The sequence below is a fragment of the Crocodylus porosus genome, unplaced genomic scaffold (assembly GCF_001723895.1).
Source record: "Crocodylus porosus isolate Cpor-Errol unplaced genomic scaffold, CroPor_comp1, whole genome shotgun sequence".
Lineage (NCBI taxonomy): Eukaryota > Metazoa > Chordata > Crocodylia > Crocodylidae > Crocodylus > Crocodylus porosus.
In genome coordinates this window covers 23,338,744-23,354,747 of record NW_017728950.1, presented here as the reverse complement: position 1 = coordinate 23,354,747, position 16,004 = coordinate 23,338,744, and the positions used below count along the sequence as shown (strand labels likewise).

At 49.3% G+C, this 16,004-nt stretch overlaps 1 protein-coding gene and 1 long non-coding RNA gene across 2 annotated transcripts in view; one reads left to right on the top strand and one right to left on the bottom strand.

Moving 5' to 3' along the window:
- Window positions 1-16,004, top strand: part of LOC109323690 (neuronal acetylcholine receptor subunit alpha-7-like) — a 162,410-nt gene that overhangs the window by 31,797 nt on the left and 114,609 nt on the right. The gene's annotated exons all lie outside the window — the stretch shown is intronic.
- On the bottom strand, window positions 4,684-7,246 carry LOC109323692. Its single transcript, XR_002104719.1, has 2 exons — window positions 7,179-7,246; window positions 4,684-4,773 (listed from the first exon to the last, which is right to left on the bottom strand). It is a non-coding gene; the product is annotated as an uncharacterized LOC109323692 (long non-coding RNA).

Genomic DNA, 16,004 nt, shown 5'->3' with positions numbered 1-16,004 from the left:
TTAATGAAGATGTTGAACAGTATGGGTCCCAGGACAGAGCCTTGAGGGACCCCACTGGTCACAGGGCACCATGATGAGTGACTGCCATTCATGTAGTAATAACCCTGCCCTTTATTAATCTTTCCTTCTGTGCTTCTTGCCTGCTGCAATAGCAAAGTAGTATAGATGCGGAAGGAAAAGTAGTATAACTAGGGATGGATGAGAGATAATTAATACTGGGTACCAACTTAGGAGGGGTGCTGTAACTACCCCACACTGGTGTAGAGTCTGGGCTCTGACTGACTGCTAGGCTCTCCAAAACAGTCTCTGCCTGCTGCTTTTTTAAGAGCAACAGCCTAGGTGTGCAAAGCATGTGGGAGCAGCAGCAGCAGCAGCAGATGCTCAGCCAGGGACTGTTTTAGATTTCCTGGCATGGGAAACACTGCTGTACTGTGCCCCTTCATCCCCTGCCACTGCCTTTGCTCTTGGAATCTGCATGCTGCTCCCCTTCTCAGAATCTGCATGCCACCCCCACAGAGCATGGGTTCCTAACCTATTCATGCTGTGGACCAGCAAACTGCAGACCTGAAATGACTGTGGACTGGAAGTGACTGTGGACAGACAAACTGTGGACCAGAAATGGCTGTGGACCAGGAAACTGCAGGCCAGCAGTGACTGGCATACTGCGAGCTTGCAACCAACCCTTTTTTATGCTCCGTATAAAAAGTATTGGCTGCCAGTTTGCAGTATGCTGGTCACGTCTGGACTTCCAGTCCAGCAGCCAACCCTCCTGCGGACTGGCAGCCACCCCTTCATGGCCTGGTACTGGGATGTGGCCTGGGGGTTGGGAACCCCTTTCCTAGAGGATTTGCCCCTGGTGCCAACTCTGGTTATTATGCCACTGGGAAGAATGACTTATGGAACTGGGAGTAGTTGAGGGCCTTCAACTCACCCCAAAATAGAGGTTTAGACATACCCAGAAGACCACACAAAGTTACATCTCATACAGAGGCAGAATTAGCTTAGTGCCCCTTTGCTCATAAGCCAAACACATAGCAAGGACTGGCTGTGGCACTTAGATTATGGGAGACATGTATCACTTCAGTTTCCTCCATGATGGTACATCAGAGCATCCCATATACCCTCTTTTAATTGTCACCTGGAGATGCAGCCATGGTGAGCCTTCCAGGGACTTAGTCTCCACATAGGCTTCAATCTGGCATACAGCAGTTGCCAGGTTTCCTACTATCCACCAATTAAATCCCTCAACCAAGAATGCTTCAATTACTCCATCCTACCATTTACTTGCTGCATGGTCTCCAAGGAAAACACCTGCCTTGTGAATCCCTGTTATGGAAAGAGCTGGTGCTGAACCAGAATGGCTTTGCATATCAGAACCTGAGATACATGATCTTGATAGTTCCACGCACTGAGAAGATGATCCACTGTATTTGGTATAAGCAGGAGCCCAAGGAATGGTCATCCTGTCTGGAGGTAGCAGACCCCATATAGGAAGGGGTAAAATCTTCCAACAAGCTGGGCGCATCTACACGTGACTGTATGGTGCCTTTGTTACTGTGCTGTCATTTAGTACTTCCTTTTGGAAGTACCAGCCCATCCTGTGCAGTGCCAGCTGCACATGCTTATTTTTGGCTACTATGTTACCAGAGCAATGCACTATAATGAGGGAGTATATTGCTACGCTGGCATAGTGGCAGCATCACAGTTTTGCCAATGGATGCTACAGCACCATAGCGCATCACCACAGTGCCATCGTGTCTTGTGTAGATGCACTTGCTGACACCTGAAAACAACAGCTTTTCTCCATTCAAGTACTGACCATTTTATCAAGCATTATACTCGGGCTGACCTCCTTTCTGCCCAAAATCCCTGCTCTGCAGTATCATGACCAAAGTCCCCGTGGAGTTGGCTCAATGGTAAGTGGGAGAACAAGCATGTACATTTCTTGTATAGGATTCCAAAACTCTTTTGTCCTTGCACACAGCAAGACTGGAATGCCCACACTGTAGAGAGATTTGTTTCAGGTTGAGTTGGAGATTTGATCAGCAGCAAGTTTTGGCATAAAATAATCCAAGGCAAAATCCTTTCTTTACTCCCAGGAGGTTTTCAATACAAACAAGCTCTAGGAATAATCTTTTGCCCCCACTGTTCTGTTATCAGTATTATAGAACACAGACAACCTCTCTTCCCTTCCTCCATCCCATATAACTTGTAGTGTTTATCTTGCTTTCTTCCTGCACCAATCTACAACAACCTTCAAGACAAGGTGTAACAGGCTGTCTCTGTCCTCTTCAAGAGGTACTGCAGTTCCAATGCACCTGTCCAAAGAAAGATAAAACCTGGGAGAGACGAGCAATGAGTTTAGATCTCCAAGCACTTCCTAGAGAGGATATTCAAGCTCTAGCACAGGTGGAACCAGCATATTTTGGCTCCCTCTGAAAGGGTTTCAAGGAGACAGTGGTCAACCAGAATGCACCAGACTGACTAGGAAGGCTTACCTGTTTCTTCTAAAAGAGGAATGCAGAGAAGTCTTTGGGTGCAGTTGGATAGGAGACAAAGTTTCAGATCCTAGAATCCTAGAATCAATGAGTCGGAAGGGATTTAGACAGATCATCGACTCTGACCCCCTGCCATGGGCAGAAATGAGCACTGGGGGTGGGAGAGGTCATAAGACCCCAGCCAGGTGCCTATCCAGTTTCCTCTTGAATATTTCCAGGGAAGGTGAGAGCACCACTGCTCTGGGAAGCCTATTCCAGGCTCTGGCCACCCTTACTGTGAAGTAGTTCTTCCTAATATCTAACCTAAACCTATCCTCCCTCAGCTTGTGGCCATTGTTCCTGGTGACTCCAAGGGGGGGCCCTGGTGAACAGACTTTCCCTGAGTCCCTGTTGGTGGCCCCTGATAAGGTTGTAGCCAGCCACAAGATCCCCCCCCAGTCTCCTCTTGCAGAGACTGAAGAGATTCAGGTCCGTCAGCTTCTTCTCATACCCTCAGCCATACAAGTGGCCCTCCTCTGGACCCTCTCCAGGTTCTCCATGTCCCTCTTGAAGTGTGGTGCCCAGAACTGGACACAGTACCCCATCTACGGCCTGACCAGCGCTGCATAGAGGGGGAGCAAGACCTCTCTGGGCCTGTTAGTGATGTCCCTGTTGAGGTATGACAGGGTGTGGTTGGCTCTGCCTATTGCTTCATCGCACTGGCAACTCATATTCATCTTGGAGTCAATCCTGACTCAAGATCCCTCTCTGCCTCTGTGCTGCCAAGAGGGTCAGCCCCTAACCTATAACCATCATGCTGGTTCCCTCTCCCCAGGTGCAGCACCCTGCACTTGTCCTTGTTGAACTGCATCCTGTTCAGATCCGCCCACTTCTCTAACCTATCCAGGTCTGCCTAATACAACACACCAAGTTGGGCCAGGACCTGGCAATCCAACTGAAGTTTCAATTAAAACATGCAACAAATTATTTATGATGTTTAAAAAAATACAGGCAGACAGGTAGCCTGTTTTGAGTTATATCACTGTAGCTAAAACATCTTGTTATGAGATACCTTGCTTCTGGTAAACTGTGATACCTTCTTTGTTACAGTCATCATTTTAATACACTAGCCAGAGGGGTTTGGGGCTTTCTAACAGCCTAAAAAATGGACACTATAATTTTCAGAATGATTAATTTAATCCTGTAGCCTAAAGATTATATGGGGAGGGGCATGGGGAGAGCTACAAAACATAAAGACTTCTGTGGAAAAACCATTTTTAAATGCTTCAATGAAAACCTTTCTTTAGGCAGAGGGCAGCCCTTTAAGCCCTTCATCTCCATTATGTCATGCTTTGTGTTCTAGTGAATTTAATTTCTATAACCCTTCAGAGTGAAGCAAATAGGAAAGACTTTAAAAAAAAAAGAGGTCAGCTAAGTGGTTGCATGCTCTAGAAAAAAAGCCTTCACTTTTTATGTAACGCTACAGATGCTATGCAGTGTAAAATAAGCACTTACAGTCAATTTTCCCTGTTTAAAGGTATCTTTTGCTATGGGCAAATTAAAGAAAATCCTTTGTACTAGGGGGCCTATCAAAGTTGCTTGCCTCATCACATCTATTTTGTTCAGTCCACTGCCCATCTCAGGAGGAAGAATCTGTCCTTGTGGTTTAGGCTCTGATCAAGAAAGCATTCACATCCATTTTTTTGTGGCTGAGTACTGTATGTACTGAAATATAAGATGACCCCCCCAATAATTAAATTCTATATATGGAACATTTGTAAATTTCTTATAATTCTCTAGGTATAAAATCTAATTATTGGAGGTTTGCCTTGACTTTGTCCTCTTTCCACTGCTAGAACAGGGAAAATAAATCTGAGGGGCCAGGTAGCCTTTTCCTTTTGCACCCCCCGCCTCCCCCAACAACCTCCTTTCCCTTCAGTCCCTTCCCTGCCTCCTTACTACCAGATACTGTTCTCCCTAAGTACATGGAAGTGAAAAGCAAATTTGAAAACACTGACCTTGACATAAACACAATTTACCATACGGGCAAATTACTACAGTTACCCATACACTTATCTTATCCAGGATTGATGCAATTTACCTATTTTCAAACTGCTCCAAGTTTTAGCACAGATATTCTATAAACATACTTTTAAATAGCACTTTTGTATCCACTTGTATATAATTAAAACCATGCTTTTTAAAAAAATGTCATGTCTCAGGCCCAATTAGCCAAATCAGTTATGAATTCTGCTGACTGAGCAGACCTCAATTGTTCACATCTGTGTGGCACTACCTGGCAAGTATCCTTCCTAGACTTAGCCTGAGGTTTCAGATACTCTCAAATCCATGGCAGGCATCCTACATGCCTCCAGGTCTCAGTTGCCCTAATCCCAAAGGGTCATGCTAGGGAGAAATCCCTTATCTCCATGAAATAGGCATGTAGCTGAGATCTTCCCATCGGGGGCCCATAGTAGGCTCTCATAAGGGGCCCCATCTGCAGTGCATTGGACAGGTCTCCAACCTTTACTACACAATGCAGTGCAGTCCATGGACTATACTTAATTTGAGCCAAGATTATTAGTCCAAACCCAAAAGTTCATTGGGCTGGGCCCCAGTAGAGTTAACATCATTTTCAGCCATGTTGAACGCTCAGCTCAGCACTGCTCAGTATGTGTGTATACTCCAGACACTCCCTGCACAAAGAATTCATGTGCTAATTAGCACCCTCACTCATGACTGGAACTGGGTGTTCTTATCACAAGTCCTGGAGGCTTCAAAAATGTATAAGCCAATGAGGTGGAAGGCAAACTGGTCTGACTCCACCTCATGGTGGAGGAGGTGCGTGACCTTGTGGTACTCTGGGGATGTGCAGACATAGTTTGCGTGAAGCAGGTGCTTGAATGCTAACATTTATGAGGCCCTGTCAGGTGGGATGTGGGAGTGAGGGCACTCCCAGTTGGCAGGACAATACTGCATAAAGGTCAAGGCTTTGCAGGCACAGTTGATGACCAAATTCAGTTGTTTGTCTGGTCATGCCCAAAAGTCTATTGCCTTCATACAAGAGCTGACCAGCATTTTGGCACCCCAGGAGCCAGGTCACACCCCTGGAAGTGGCACCAGTAGGGGTAGCCTGCCCAAGCCCCCACCCTGCCCTGACACCTCCAGTGATGTGTCACTGGGGGAGGGGACTTCAGGTCTTCAGTGCCCTGCCCCACCCACCTCCCCAGCTGCTGCTTCCACTGGCAGTTTGGGGAGCCCTGCCCAGCAGCTGCCTTGTCCTCGGCACAGCCCCACACCCTGTCACAAGGAGTGGCTGGTAATAAGACTGCTGGCTCTCAGCAGTGCCAGCTCCTCCAGGGTGGGGCCCTGGCTGGGCACTGGCCTACTGCACACTGCAGGCTGCAGACACCAGGTGCAGCTGGTCACACTTGCTGATGGGGATGCCTGCACCAAGCTGCCAGCCTTGCCAGCCCCGGACATGTGGTAAGTCCCACACTGGGGGAGGGCCTTCCCAGCCCCTGCCCCTGCCCCTGCCCTGGCTTTCTGCCTGGCCTGCTCACACCCCCTGCTCCAGTTTCCTCCTACCTCCTGGCATAAGGACAGGTGGGACACAGTTCAGAACTTTATTCAGCAGCCCATGTCCCCATAGCAATGGGCCAATGCTGAAGAAGGCATCAATGCTGGCAGCAATGTCCTCCTTAGCAGTGAGGTACAGAGATGTGTAGCACTGCCACAAGTAGCCCTCCAGGCAGTGGCAGAAGTTGTAGGGCAGCCTGGGCTTGCCTTCTATGCCATTGTAGCTCAGGGTCCTGAAGCAGGAGTGCAGGTGTTGACAGGGCACCAGAAGGATCATCAGCAGGATATAGTGGCTTGGGCACTCCTTCATTTGCAGAAACAGCTCATTGTGCACCACCCAGGGCATAGCAGCAGCATGGTGGGGGGTCAGCCTTGTGGTACCTCCCTGGAGAGGCTCTTTGTGTGCCCAGCCCCTTGCCCCAGTTGCTTGGGAGCTCTGCATGCCCCAAACCCAGATTCCATGGGCTGGGTGACAGCACAGCAGAGTGGCTGGCCTGTAATTGTGGGGAGGGAGGAAGAAGGGTCTACAACTGTGGCAGCAGGTGCTGCCATCAGCCTGGCCTGTCCAGCCTTGGGAGGCAATGGGGGCCACCAGCCTTAGGGGAGTGTATAGGGATAGGGGGCTCAGGGGGCACCCACCTGGGCTCACGCCTGGCCAGCTTAACATGGTCCCTGGGCACCTGTGCACTGACCCGGTGCAAAGCATCTTATCTCTGAAATGTTGCAAACTCTCAGAAAAGCCTTCTGTCTCTTGCCTCTGCAAGGCCAACATCTGGACATAGGGGAGAGGCCACCAGCCCTAGTGTGGAAACGGGCTCTGGGTTGCTGCCACTCACCACTGAAACCACCTGGATGTGCAGTCTGTGCTAGATAGAGGTGCACCAGGGACCAAACCCGCCTGCTGGGAGCGGGCCTGGTGGGTAGAGAACTTTGCCCAGGCAGAGGCATGGGACCGTGTGCAGTGGGACCACTGGGCCCATATGGAGGCCCTGGAACGTGACCACCTGGAGTAGCTTTGGTAGCAGGGAGACACTGACCATATCATTTCATGTCTCAGGCCAAATTAGCCAAATCAGCTCTTAATTCAAATCAGCTCTTAAGTACAAGTTTGTGTGGCACTACCACCAGCAATTATTCTGCTTCCCAGACTCTTCAGCCTAGGGCTTCAGATATTCCCAAATCCATGGCAGACAATAGGGATGTGTGAAACAGTCCATATTCAATTTGGATTACTGTCCCAACTGGATTTGGCTGAATCCGAATCTGAAGAGTCAATGCTGATTCAGAGAATCAGTGATTTGAGCATAGCCACAGCTTTAAATGTTTTTTCTGCATAACTCAAGGTACCAGGCATAGCTCATGAATGCTGCAATGGTGGGGATGATGATACATCCCACAGGAGTGGGGGGAAAGAGGGGGAGCCCCCCACATGTTCAGCAGCGAACCCAGAAGTGGATTGGAAGTACTGGTTCATTTCTGGGTTCGCTGCTGAGTGTGCTGGGGGCCCCTCCCACAGTCCTGTGAGACACTCTATCTGTGCCATCCCAGATCAGCAATCAGCCACAGGGGTACTCTGGGTGCCCCCCCAGACCCAGGAGGCACCAGGTGCTGAGTCGAAGGGGTGTGTGGGGGGGGGCCCAGTGCACTCCGTGGCAGACCTGGAAGTGGCCCGGAAGTGCTTCTGGTCCACTTCTGGGTCTACTGCTGAGCATGCTGGAGACACCCCCACCCAGTGCTCCATCCACCCCACCATTTTACATTCACGAGCTGCCTGGCACCTTGAGGTATGTAGAAAAACATTTAAAGCTGTGTCTATGTCTGAAGTGCCAAATATATTTCTGAATCTCTCCGAATCATTTTGGCAGGTTCTGATTCAGTTCAGAGAGATTAAAGGGTCCCCTTATTCGATTTGGATTTGGAGATGGCCAAATCTCCACTGAATTGAATCACCGAAACTTCGCACAGCCCTAGCAGGCAAGCCCCGAGCCCTTGGAGTTCAGACACACCCTATGCTTGTTTGCCCATATATGGATATGATTATGGATGTGGATATGAATATTGTTTATATAATTCCATGTTTTAGGCCAAATTAGTCAAATCAGTTCTGATTAGCACCGACTCTTTCTTCAAGTCATGGTGAGCCACTATACAGAATACATTTTTATTTCCTCTTTACTCCCACATCTGAGCTGCATCGTTCTTTCCCATTTCCAGTGATTCCTGTTTCTTCACTAGCCTTAAACAGTTGAAAAACATCACCAAATAGGGTCCCAAACAGTTAACACAGAATCCCTCTGTTGGCCCCTCTCTCAGTTTGGTGCATATGATTAGTGTGACTCCATCCTCCATGAGGTGGAGTCAGACCAGTTTGCCCTCCATCTCCATTGTATATACATTTTTGAAGCCTCCCAGGACTTCTGAAAAGAACACCTCGTTCCAGTCATGAGGGGGGCGCTAATTAGCACATGGATCATTTGTGGGGGGAGTGTCTGAAGTACACACACACTGGGCAGTCCTGATCTGCGGGGTCCACATGGTTTGAAATATATACAAAAATGTGGTAGGTTCCCATCAGCATCTCAGCCTTTTTAGCTAAGATCAAATATAGTGACCCAAGCAACTGGAGGCCCATTTCCCTGTGCTCCACAATCTCTGAGTTCTAAGCCAGCTGCCTGGAAGTCTGGATAACTGATGGAGCAGTGAGTGGAAAGGCCATCAGCCTGAGACAGAAGGGCTTCTTGTCAAGAGAGGGCTGCTATGAACATAACTTTGTGCTCCAGATGTCACTGGATGATGCTCAGAGGGCCAGAAGGCAGTGCATGGTGGCATGGCTGGACATCTCCAATGCCTCTTGCTCCAAGCCTCACCACCATATCTTTGACACTTTCTAAGAATTCAGGATGTCAGACAGGACCATAGAACCTTGTGTGGGAGCTCTAAGAGGGCTGCACCACCACCATTTGGCCATCAGAGAGCAAGGTGCATGATATCCCCATCCGGTCTGGAGTGAAGCAGGGCTGCTGGTTCAGTCCCATGATCAACCTGGTGATGGAGCTGCTCCTCCAAGCAGTGGCAGGAGGCCCTGGTGGACTTGACCTCTATGGGTGTAATCTGAGTGTCCTGGCCTATGCAGATGACCAAGTCCTCCTTGCCAGTGATGCCAAACAGCTGCAGAGGATGTTGGATATCAGCTCCAAGGCAGCCATAGTGTGGCAGCTGTGGCACAACACGATCCAGGACCAACTGGCCAAAGCCTTCCTGCCATTGACGGGTACCATGTCCATCAACCGTATTGTCCCAGGCTGTGAGAGCCAGCTGCACCCAGACAACATTGTGATTGATAAGGACAGTAAGTATGTCATGATGGTAGATGTGGTAGGCTCACACTCCACTTACTACAGCACTGACATTCAGGTGGCCAGTCTACAGGCAAGTCAGCTGTCACCACGCAGCTGGAGGGAGCCCCACCACTTGGTCTGGCACCTGAAGGCTCTGAATATAAAAGAAGCTCAGGAGCAGAGCCAGGGGAGAGAGATGAGGAAGCACTGGTGGCAGAGCTGGATGCTTTCCCCACAGCCAGAAAGGAGCTGATGTGTCTCTGCAGGGTGAGCATGCCTCAAGAGGCAGTGCATGCCTGTCCTACCACCGAAACATCCAGAGAGGACCTGTGTATATGTAAAGCCTCAACAGGAAGCCAGAGGCTATCTCTGGGGTACAGCACCCTGGAAAGACTGAGGATGCCTGGATCACCCAGTCAACACCGGAAATTGAACCAGGCAGCAACCTGATTGTGGTAGCTGACCAACCAAGAGGTCCAGATCCAACACCACTTACTAGCAGCCATGACAATCCTTACAGGAGTGTACAGGTCAGCTGGGGCAGGGAGTGAGCAGTCCGGTGGTCATTGCCGAGACCTGCTGGGGGACAGACTCTGCCTGGGAACCCCCCAACCTTGCACATCCTGACAGAGTGTCTGTGGACCCAAAGCTTCCTGGTGGGGAGTTGGCAGTGCTGTGAGTGTTGCATAGGCATGGAGGAATGCTCCTTGGAACATTACAATACTTGGCCAGGCTGTAGCTGGTCGAGGACGAATGCCCAATAGAGGGGCATCTGAGATGTGAGACCACATGGAGAAAGGGTACATCCTACAACAAGAAATCCCACATGCTGAAGGAAAGTGCTAGGCACAATGGGCATCATTGTCCTGCCCACCACATCATCCAAGCTGTTTTCATTGAATTATTGTTCTATTGTGATTTTGCTAGTCTACCAGGCCATAGCCATACCCTCTGCTGGTGCTCACATTACCAGGTCTTAATGCAGGAAAAGACAGGATCACCATCACAGAAGAAGTGCCAACAGAGTCGCCTGGGGTCCCAGGGAGACCACCAAACAACACCTCCAGAGGTAAAATCCCACTCAACAACAAGTTATGGTGGGCAAGTAGACCCCAGTGCAACATAACCAAAAATGCAGGGCATGCCATTGGTGGTGTGGTGGTCATGAACTTGTCACAGTAGATGTCACCATCCTATTTGAGAACCAGTGGCAAGCTTTCATTGAAGCCCAAAAACAGAAGTGAGAGAAGTACAAGGCACTGGAGGACACCTTGAGGAGTTGGGGATAAAATGTGACAGTCAAGGTGCTGATCATCAGTGAGAGTATCCTGAACATCTGCCTTGTATCCAGTTGCTATACCAAGCTTATGTGGCACCTCCTGGTGTCCAACACCATACAATGGTCAAGGGACATCTATGTAGAACACATCACAGGACAGTACCAGTACATGGACCCGACTAGACTGCCAGCTGGAAGCAGTGCAGATGGGACCACCTGACTTCCTCCCATCCACTCCCACGCCCCGGTGCACCAAATTACCTCCAAGGACTTTTAATCCTTGCAATTGAATCCTGCATGTTGTTATTTGTAACTGTATGAGTTTTCTGAACAATCTCCCTATTACAATGTGGTACTGTTGTGCTCCTATATATTCTCTGCTTTGTAAATGTCATGCCCCCCCTCCCCTTCCCCCTTCCCACCCACCTACCTCCAGGCTTAGTTGGTTGCATGTTTCCTATGTAACCTAGTTGCATTCCCACCCTTACCCCATACTCTACTATGTAGCCCCCCACTCATGTCTTTCTGAATTTCCTTGTGCTTTAAACTTTGAGGATCCTTGTGCCTTCTGTAGTGCCTTGTGCTTTAACTCATACAGGGAACTCATGGGCAGGATCCCCAGGGAAGCCATACTGAGGGGGAGAGGAGTCCAGGAGAGCTGGCAGTAGTTTAAGGAAGTCTTCCTGAAAGTGCAGGAACAAACCATCCTGATGTGGAAGAAGACTACCAAGTATGACAAAAGAGCAGCTTGGCTTAGCAGAGAATTCTATAGTAAACAAAATAAAAAAAAGGAATCTTATAAGAAGTGGAAACTTGGACAAATAACTAGGGAAGACTATAAAAGCATTGCTTTGACATGCAGGGATGAAGTCAGGAAGGCCAAAGTGCAACTGGAGTTGCAGCTAGCAAGGGACATGAAAGGTAACAAGAAGGGTTTCTACAATATGTCAATAGCAAAAAGCAGATCAGAGAAAGTGTGGGTCTCTTACTGAATGAGAGAGGCAACTTTGTGACAGAGGATGCAGAAAAGGTGGAAGTGCTCAATACCTTTTTTGCCTCAGTCTTCACAGGCAAGGTCAGCTTCCAGACTCCTGCATCTGGCAACACAGTTTGGGAAGAAGATGAGCAGCCCACAGTGGTGAAAGAACAGGTTAAGGACTATTTAGAAAAGCTGAATGTGTATAAGTCCATGGGGCAAGATGGGATGCACCTGAGGGTGCTGAGGGAGTTGGCTGATGTGATTGCAGACCATCGGCCGTCATCTTTGAAAACTCATGGTGATCAGGAGAGGTCATGGATGATTGGTGTATTGGGCAAACTAAGTTATGCTTAGGCTCTTAGCATAACCTTAAGCCTTCCTGGAACTAAACAATTAAATTGTACAGAGGGCCTTATAAAGCACTGGGAAAAATGAGACCTGTGATTGATACGGTGGGTAATCAGGTACAGTAGTTTCCCTAGAAGGAAAGAAAACCAAAAACAGAATAGGATTGGAGGTTACCTTATCTAAAAGAGGAGGTAAGAAACTTGAGGATTGGACAGTTTAAGATGAGAAAGTTGCAAAAATAATGGACAAACAAAGAGACAATGTGTGTTTGTTTTGCCACCCTGGGGAGACAGGAGCAGCATTGGGCTTCTTGCTTTGAGTAAGAAGGAATCCGGAAACTAACATCTCACACACCCAGCAGAGTATCTGAGGCCCAAAGGTTGCTGTTGTAATGTCTAAGGAACTATTTGTGAGGTTGTATTCCAAGGACAATTATCTTATAATAAGCCTAGGGGTTACTAATAAAGTTCACTCGATACCAAATCGGACAAAGGGCTGTGTCAATCCTTGGGGGTTTCTGATAAAAGGAATCCCAGGGCAACAACTGGGAAAGGGCAAACATTGTGCCCATATTTAAGAAAGAGAAAAAGGAGGATCCAGGAAACTACGGACCAGTCAGCCTCACACCAGTCCATGGAAAAATCACAGAGATTCTCAAGGAATCAATCTCTAAGCACTTGGAGGAGAAGAAAGTGATGATTAGGAACAGTCAGCATGGATTCACCAGGAACAAGTCATGCCTAACTAACCTGATTGCCTTCTATGATGAGATGACTGGCTCTGTGGATGTGGGGAGACTGGTGGATGTGGTGTACCTTGATTTTAGCAAGGCTTTTGATATGGCCTCCGACAACATTTCTGTAGGCAAGCTAAGGAAGTATGGGCTGTAATTTGGATAGTAAACTGGATGGAGCACTGGGGTCAGAGAGTAGTAATCAATGGCTCCATGTCTAGTTGGCAGCTAGTATTAAGTGAAGTGCCCCAAGGGTCTGTCCTGGGGTTGCTTTTGTTCAATATCTTCATCAATGAGCTGCAAGATGGCACAGAGTGCACCCTCAGCAAGTTTGCAGACAGCACCAAGCTGGGGGGAGTAGTAAGTACACTGGGGGGCATGGCTAGGATTCAGGGTGACCTAAATAAATTGGAGGATTGGGCCAAAAGGAATCTCATGAGATTCAGCAAGTTTAGGTTAGATATTAAGAAGAATTTTCTCACTAGGAGGTAATAAAGCCCTGAACAGGTTACCCAGAGGTGGTGGAATCTCCATGCTTGGAGGTTTTCAAGACCCAGTTAGACAAAGCACTGGTTGGGATGACCTTGTTGGGGATGATTCTGCTTTGAGCAGGGGGTTGGACTAGATGGCCTCCTGAGGTCCCTTCCAACCTTAATTTTCTATAATTTTTATGAATTCCAATATACGTCATTGCAGTGGAAGTGCAGCAAATGCAAGTGAATGTGGCAGGAAGACTGCAACAGATGGTGGTGGAGTTTGAAAAGAAAATGTTAGAAATTTGTAATATATACATGCTGGCTGAAAGAGGAAGAAGGATTGCATTATTTAAGAAATTAGAGATGTATGTAAGTGGAAGTAGGCAGCAAATTCTGCTGAGGGATTTCAATTGCATTATTGAGGAGGGTGATAGAAGAGGGGAGAGAGGGGAGGGAGAGCTAGACAGCTCATCAAAAGTACTTATTAATGTAATAAAAGGATGTTTAGAGGATGTATGGGTTGGTGAGAAAGTGATTATGATGATGGAACTGAGTGGGAAACAGGTGTTGTGGACTGATTTTTGTATTAATGGCAACTAGGTTAGGGACTGGAAAGAAGGAGATTGTAGATGTGACCTTCAGTGGTCACTGGATGCTGAGAATGGAAGTGAGTTTAAAAGAAAGAAAAGGTATGGGGGAAGGGATATGAAAACCAAATATTCAAGTATTACAAGATGAGAAGAACTACCTAGAATATGTGGAGTTGTACAAAGGATGGAGGATTCTGAAGAGATACTACAAAAGTGTTTGGGAGCAGTGGACTATGATAAAGAGAAGAACAAGTGAATTTTTCAGAAATATTGGTCAAATGGAGGCAAAGAAGAGGATGGCAAAACTAGAAGAATTGCCAGCAGTGAAGCAGAATTTGTTAAAGGAGGCAGTAAGGGGAGACCGAGTGAAAGAAGAACTGGAAGACATAAAGCAACAGACTGAAGAATGGTTCAAAAGGAAAATGGATGAGAAAAACTTTCTGACAAGAACACCTTAGGTGGAAAAGAGGGAAGAATGGTTATATTTTTGGCAGAATGGAGGAAAAGAAGGAAGGCCTTTGACACTGTCTCTCACCCCATTCTCATTAAAAATCTAGGTGACTGTGGCATTGATGCCTGCACAGTCAGATGGTTGCAAATTGGCTGGAGGGCTGTGCCCACAGAGTGGTGGTGGAGGGGTCATTTTCGACCTGGAGGGATGTGGGCAGTGGAGTCCCCCAGGGCTTGGTCCTTGGGCCCGCACTGTTCAACATCTTTATCAGTGACTTGGATGAGGGGGTGAAAAGCACCTTGTTCAAATTTGTGGACAACACTAAGATGTGGGGAGAAGTGGGCATGCTAGAAGAGAGGACCAGGCTACAATGATTCCGCCTGTGCAGTCTGTAGCCCCTAATGTTTACCACCCTAACATGGGTTGAATCCCAATCCTAGGTTTCAGTGAGCCCTACTATGTCTGGGTTTGTGCTAGCGAGCAGGAGGACAAGTTCCTTCTGCTTGTTCCCCATGTCATGAGCATTAGTGTAGAGGCATTTAAAGCCTCCTATGGGTGCTTGCACCACCTCCTTGATCTTAGGATGGGGTGGTCAAGATACAGCCTGCGGGGCTGGATCTGGCCCACAAGGCCATTCTGTCCGGCCTGTGGGGCCCCTAGAAATTTTTTAAAACCCAGCAGAAGCCACAGCAGGCTCACCCAGCCTTGCCCCGCTCCCCCAGCTAGAGGGACCATGAGGCTGTTCCCACCCGTGTCAGAGTGGGAGTCTCAGGTAAGAGTGAGTCAGGGGACATGCTGGTCCTTATCTGGCCATGGGGCTGGGGCAGGGGCTGGGAGCAAGGAGGCACACGAGAGCCAGCTCTGGTGGGGCCCAGAGCAGGGTGGCTCCCCTATCTCCATGCTGGGGCAGCCTGGCCTGGCTCCATAGAGCCCAGCCAGCTGCGCCCCAGGCTCCTGCCACCCTGCTCTGGGCCCTGCCAGCACTGGCCCCAGGGCACTGCCTGGCTGTTGCTGGCTCCCAACCCCTCTGTCCAGCTTTGGGGGCAGCATGGGGGGTGCCTGGGGCTGCTGGGGGTGGCATGACCTGGCGGGGATGTGGCCCGGGGAGGCAGCGCAGAACTTCCATCCCACACCTGAGGCTTGGGGCAGCAACGGCCCAGCTGCCCCCACCCACAGGAGGCTCCAGTGGGTGCTGTCACCCCAGGGAAGGCCCAGGCCCTCCCACCCCACAGGGGCCCAGCAGCAGCTCACTCCGCAGCCCCAGGATGGGCAGGAAGGTTGCGACAGAAGCAGGAGTGGATCCATAGCTGCTTTTCTGCTCCAGAAGTTCCTGCAGCTGCAAGGGGCCCTGGGGAAGCTCTTGGCCAGCCCCGGGGCAGCATAGGTCACCTCCCAAGGCTGTTGGGGGTGGCATGAAATGGCAGGGTCCTGGCCTGGGGTGCAGGAAGCTTGGGGAAGCTGGAGGAGCTTTCAGAGTAAAAAAGCAGCCGTGGCTTCGCTCCGGCTCCTGGTGCAGCCTCCCGCCTGTCCTGGGACTGGGGGGTGAGCTGCTGCCAGGCCAGTGGGCCCCTGCAGGGTGGGGGGGCTGGGCCTTCCCCCCAGGGTAGCAGTACCCACCGGGGCCGCCCGTGTATAGGGGGCAGCCAGGCTTTTGCTATCCCAAGCCTCAGGTGCAGGATGCAACTGGAGATCCTCTGGGTTAAAATCCATGGGGAACATGGCACAGGGGACACAATGGTGGGAGTCTACTACAG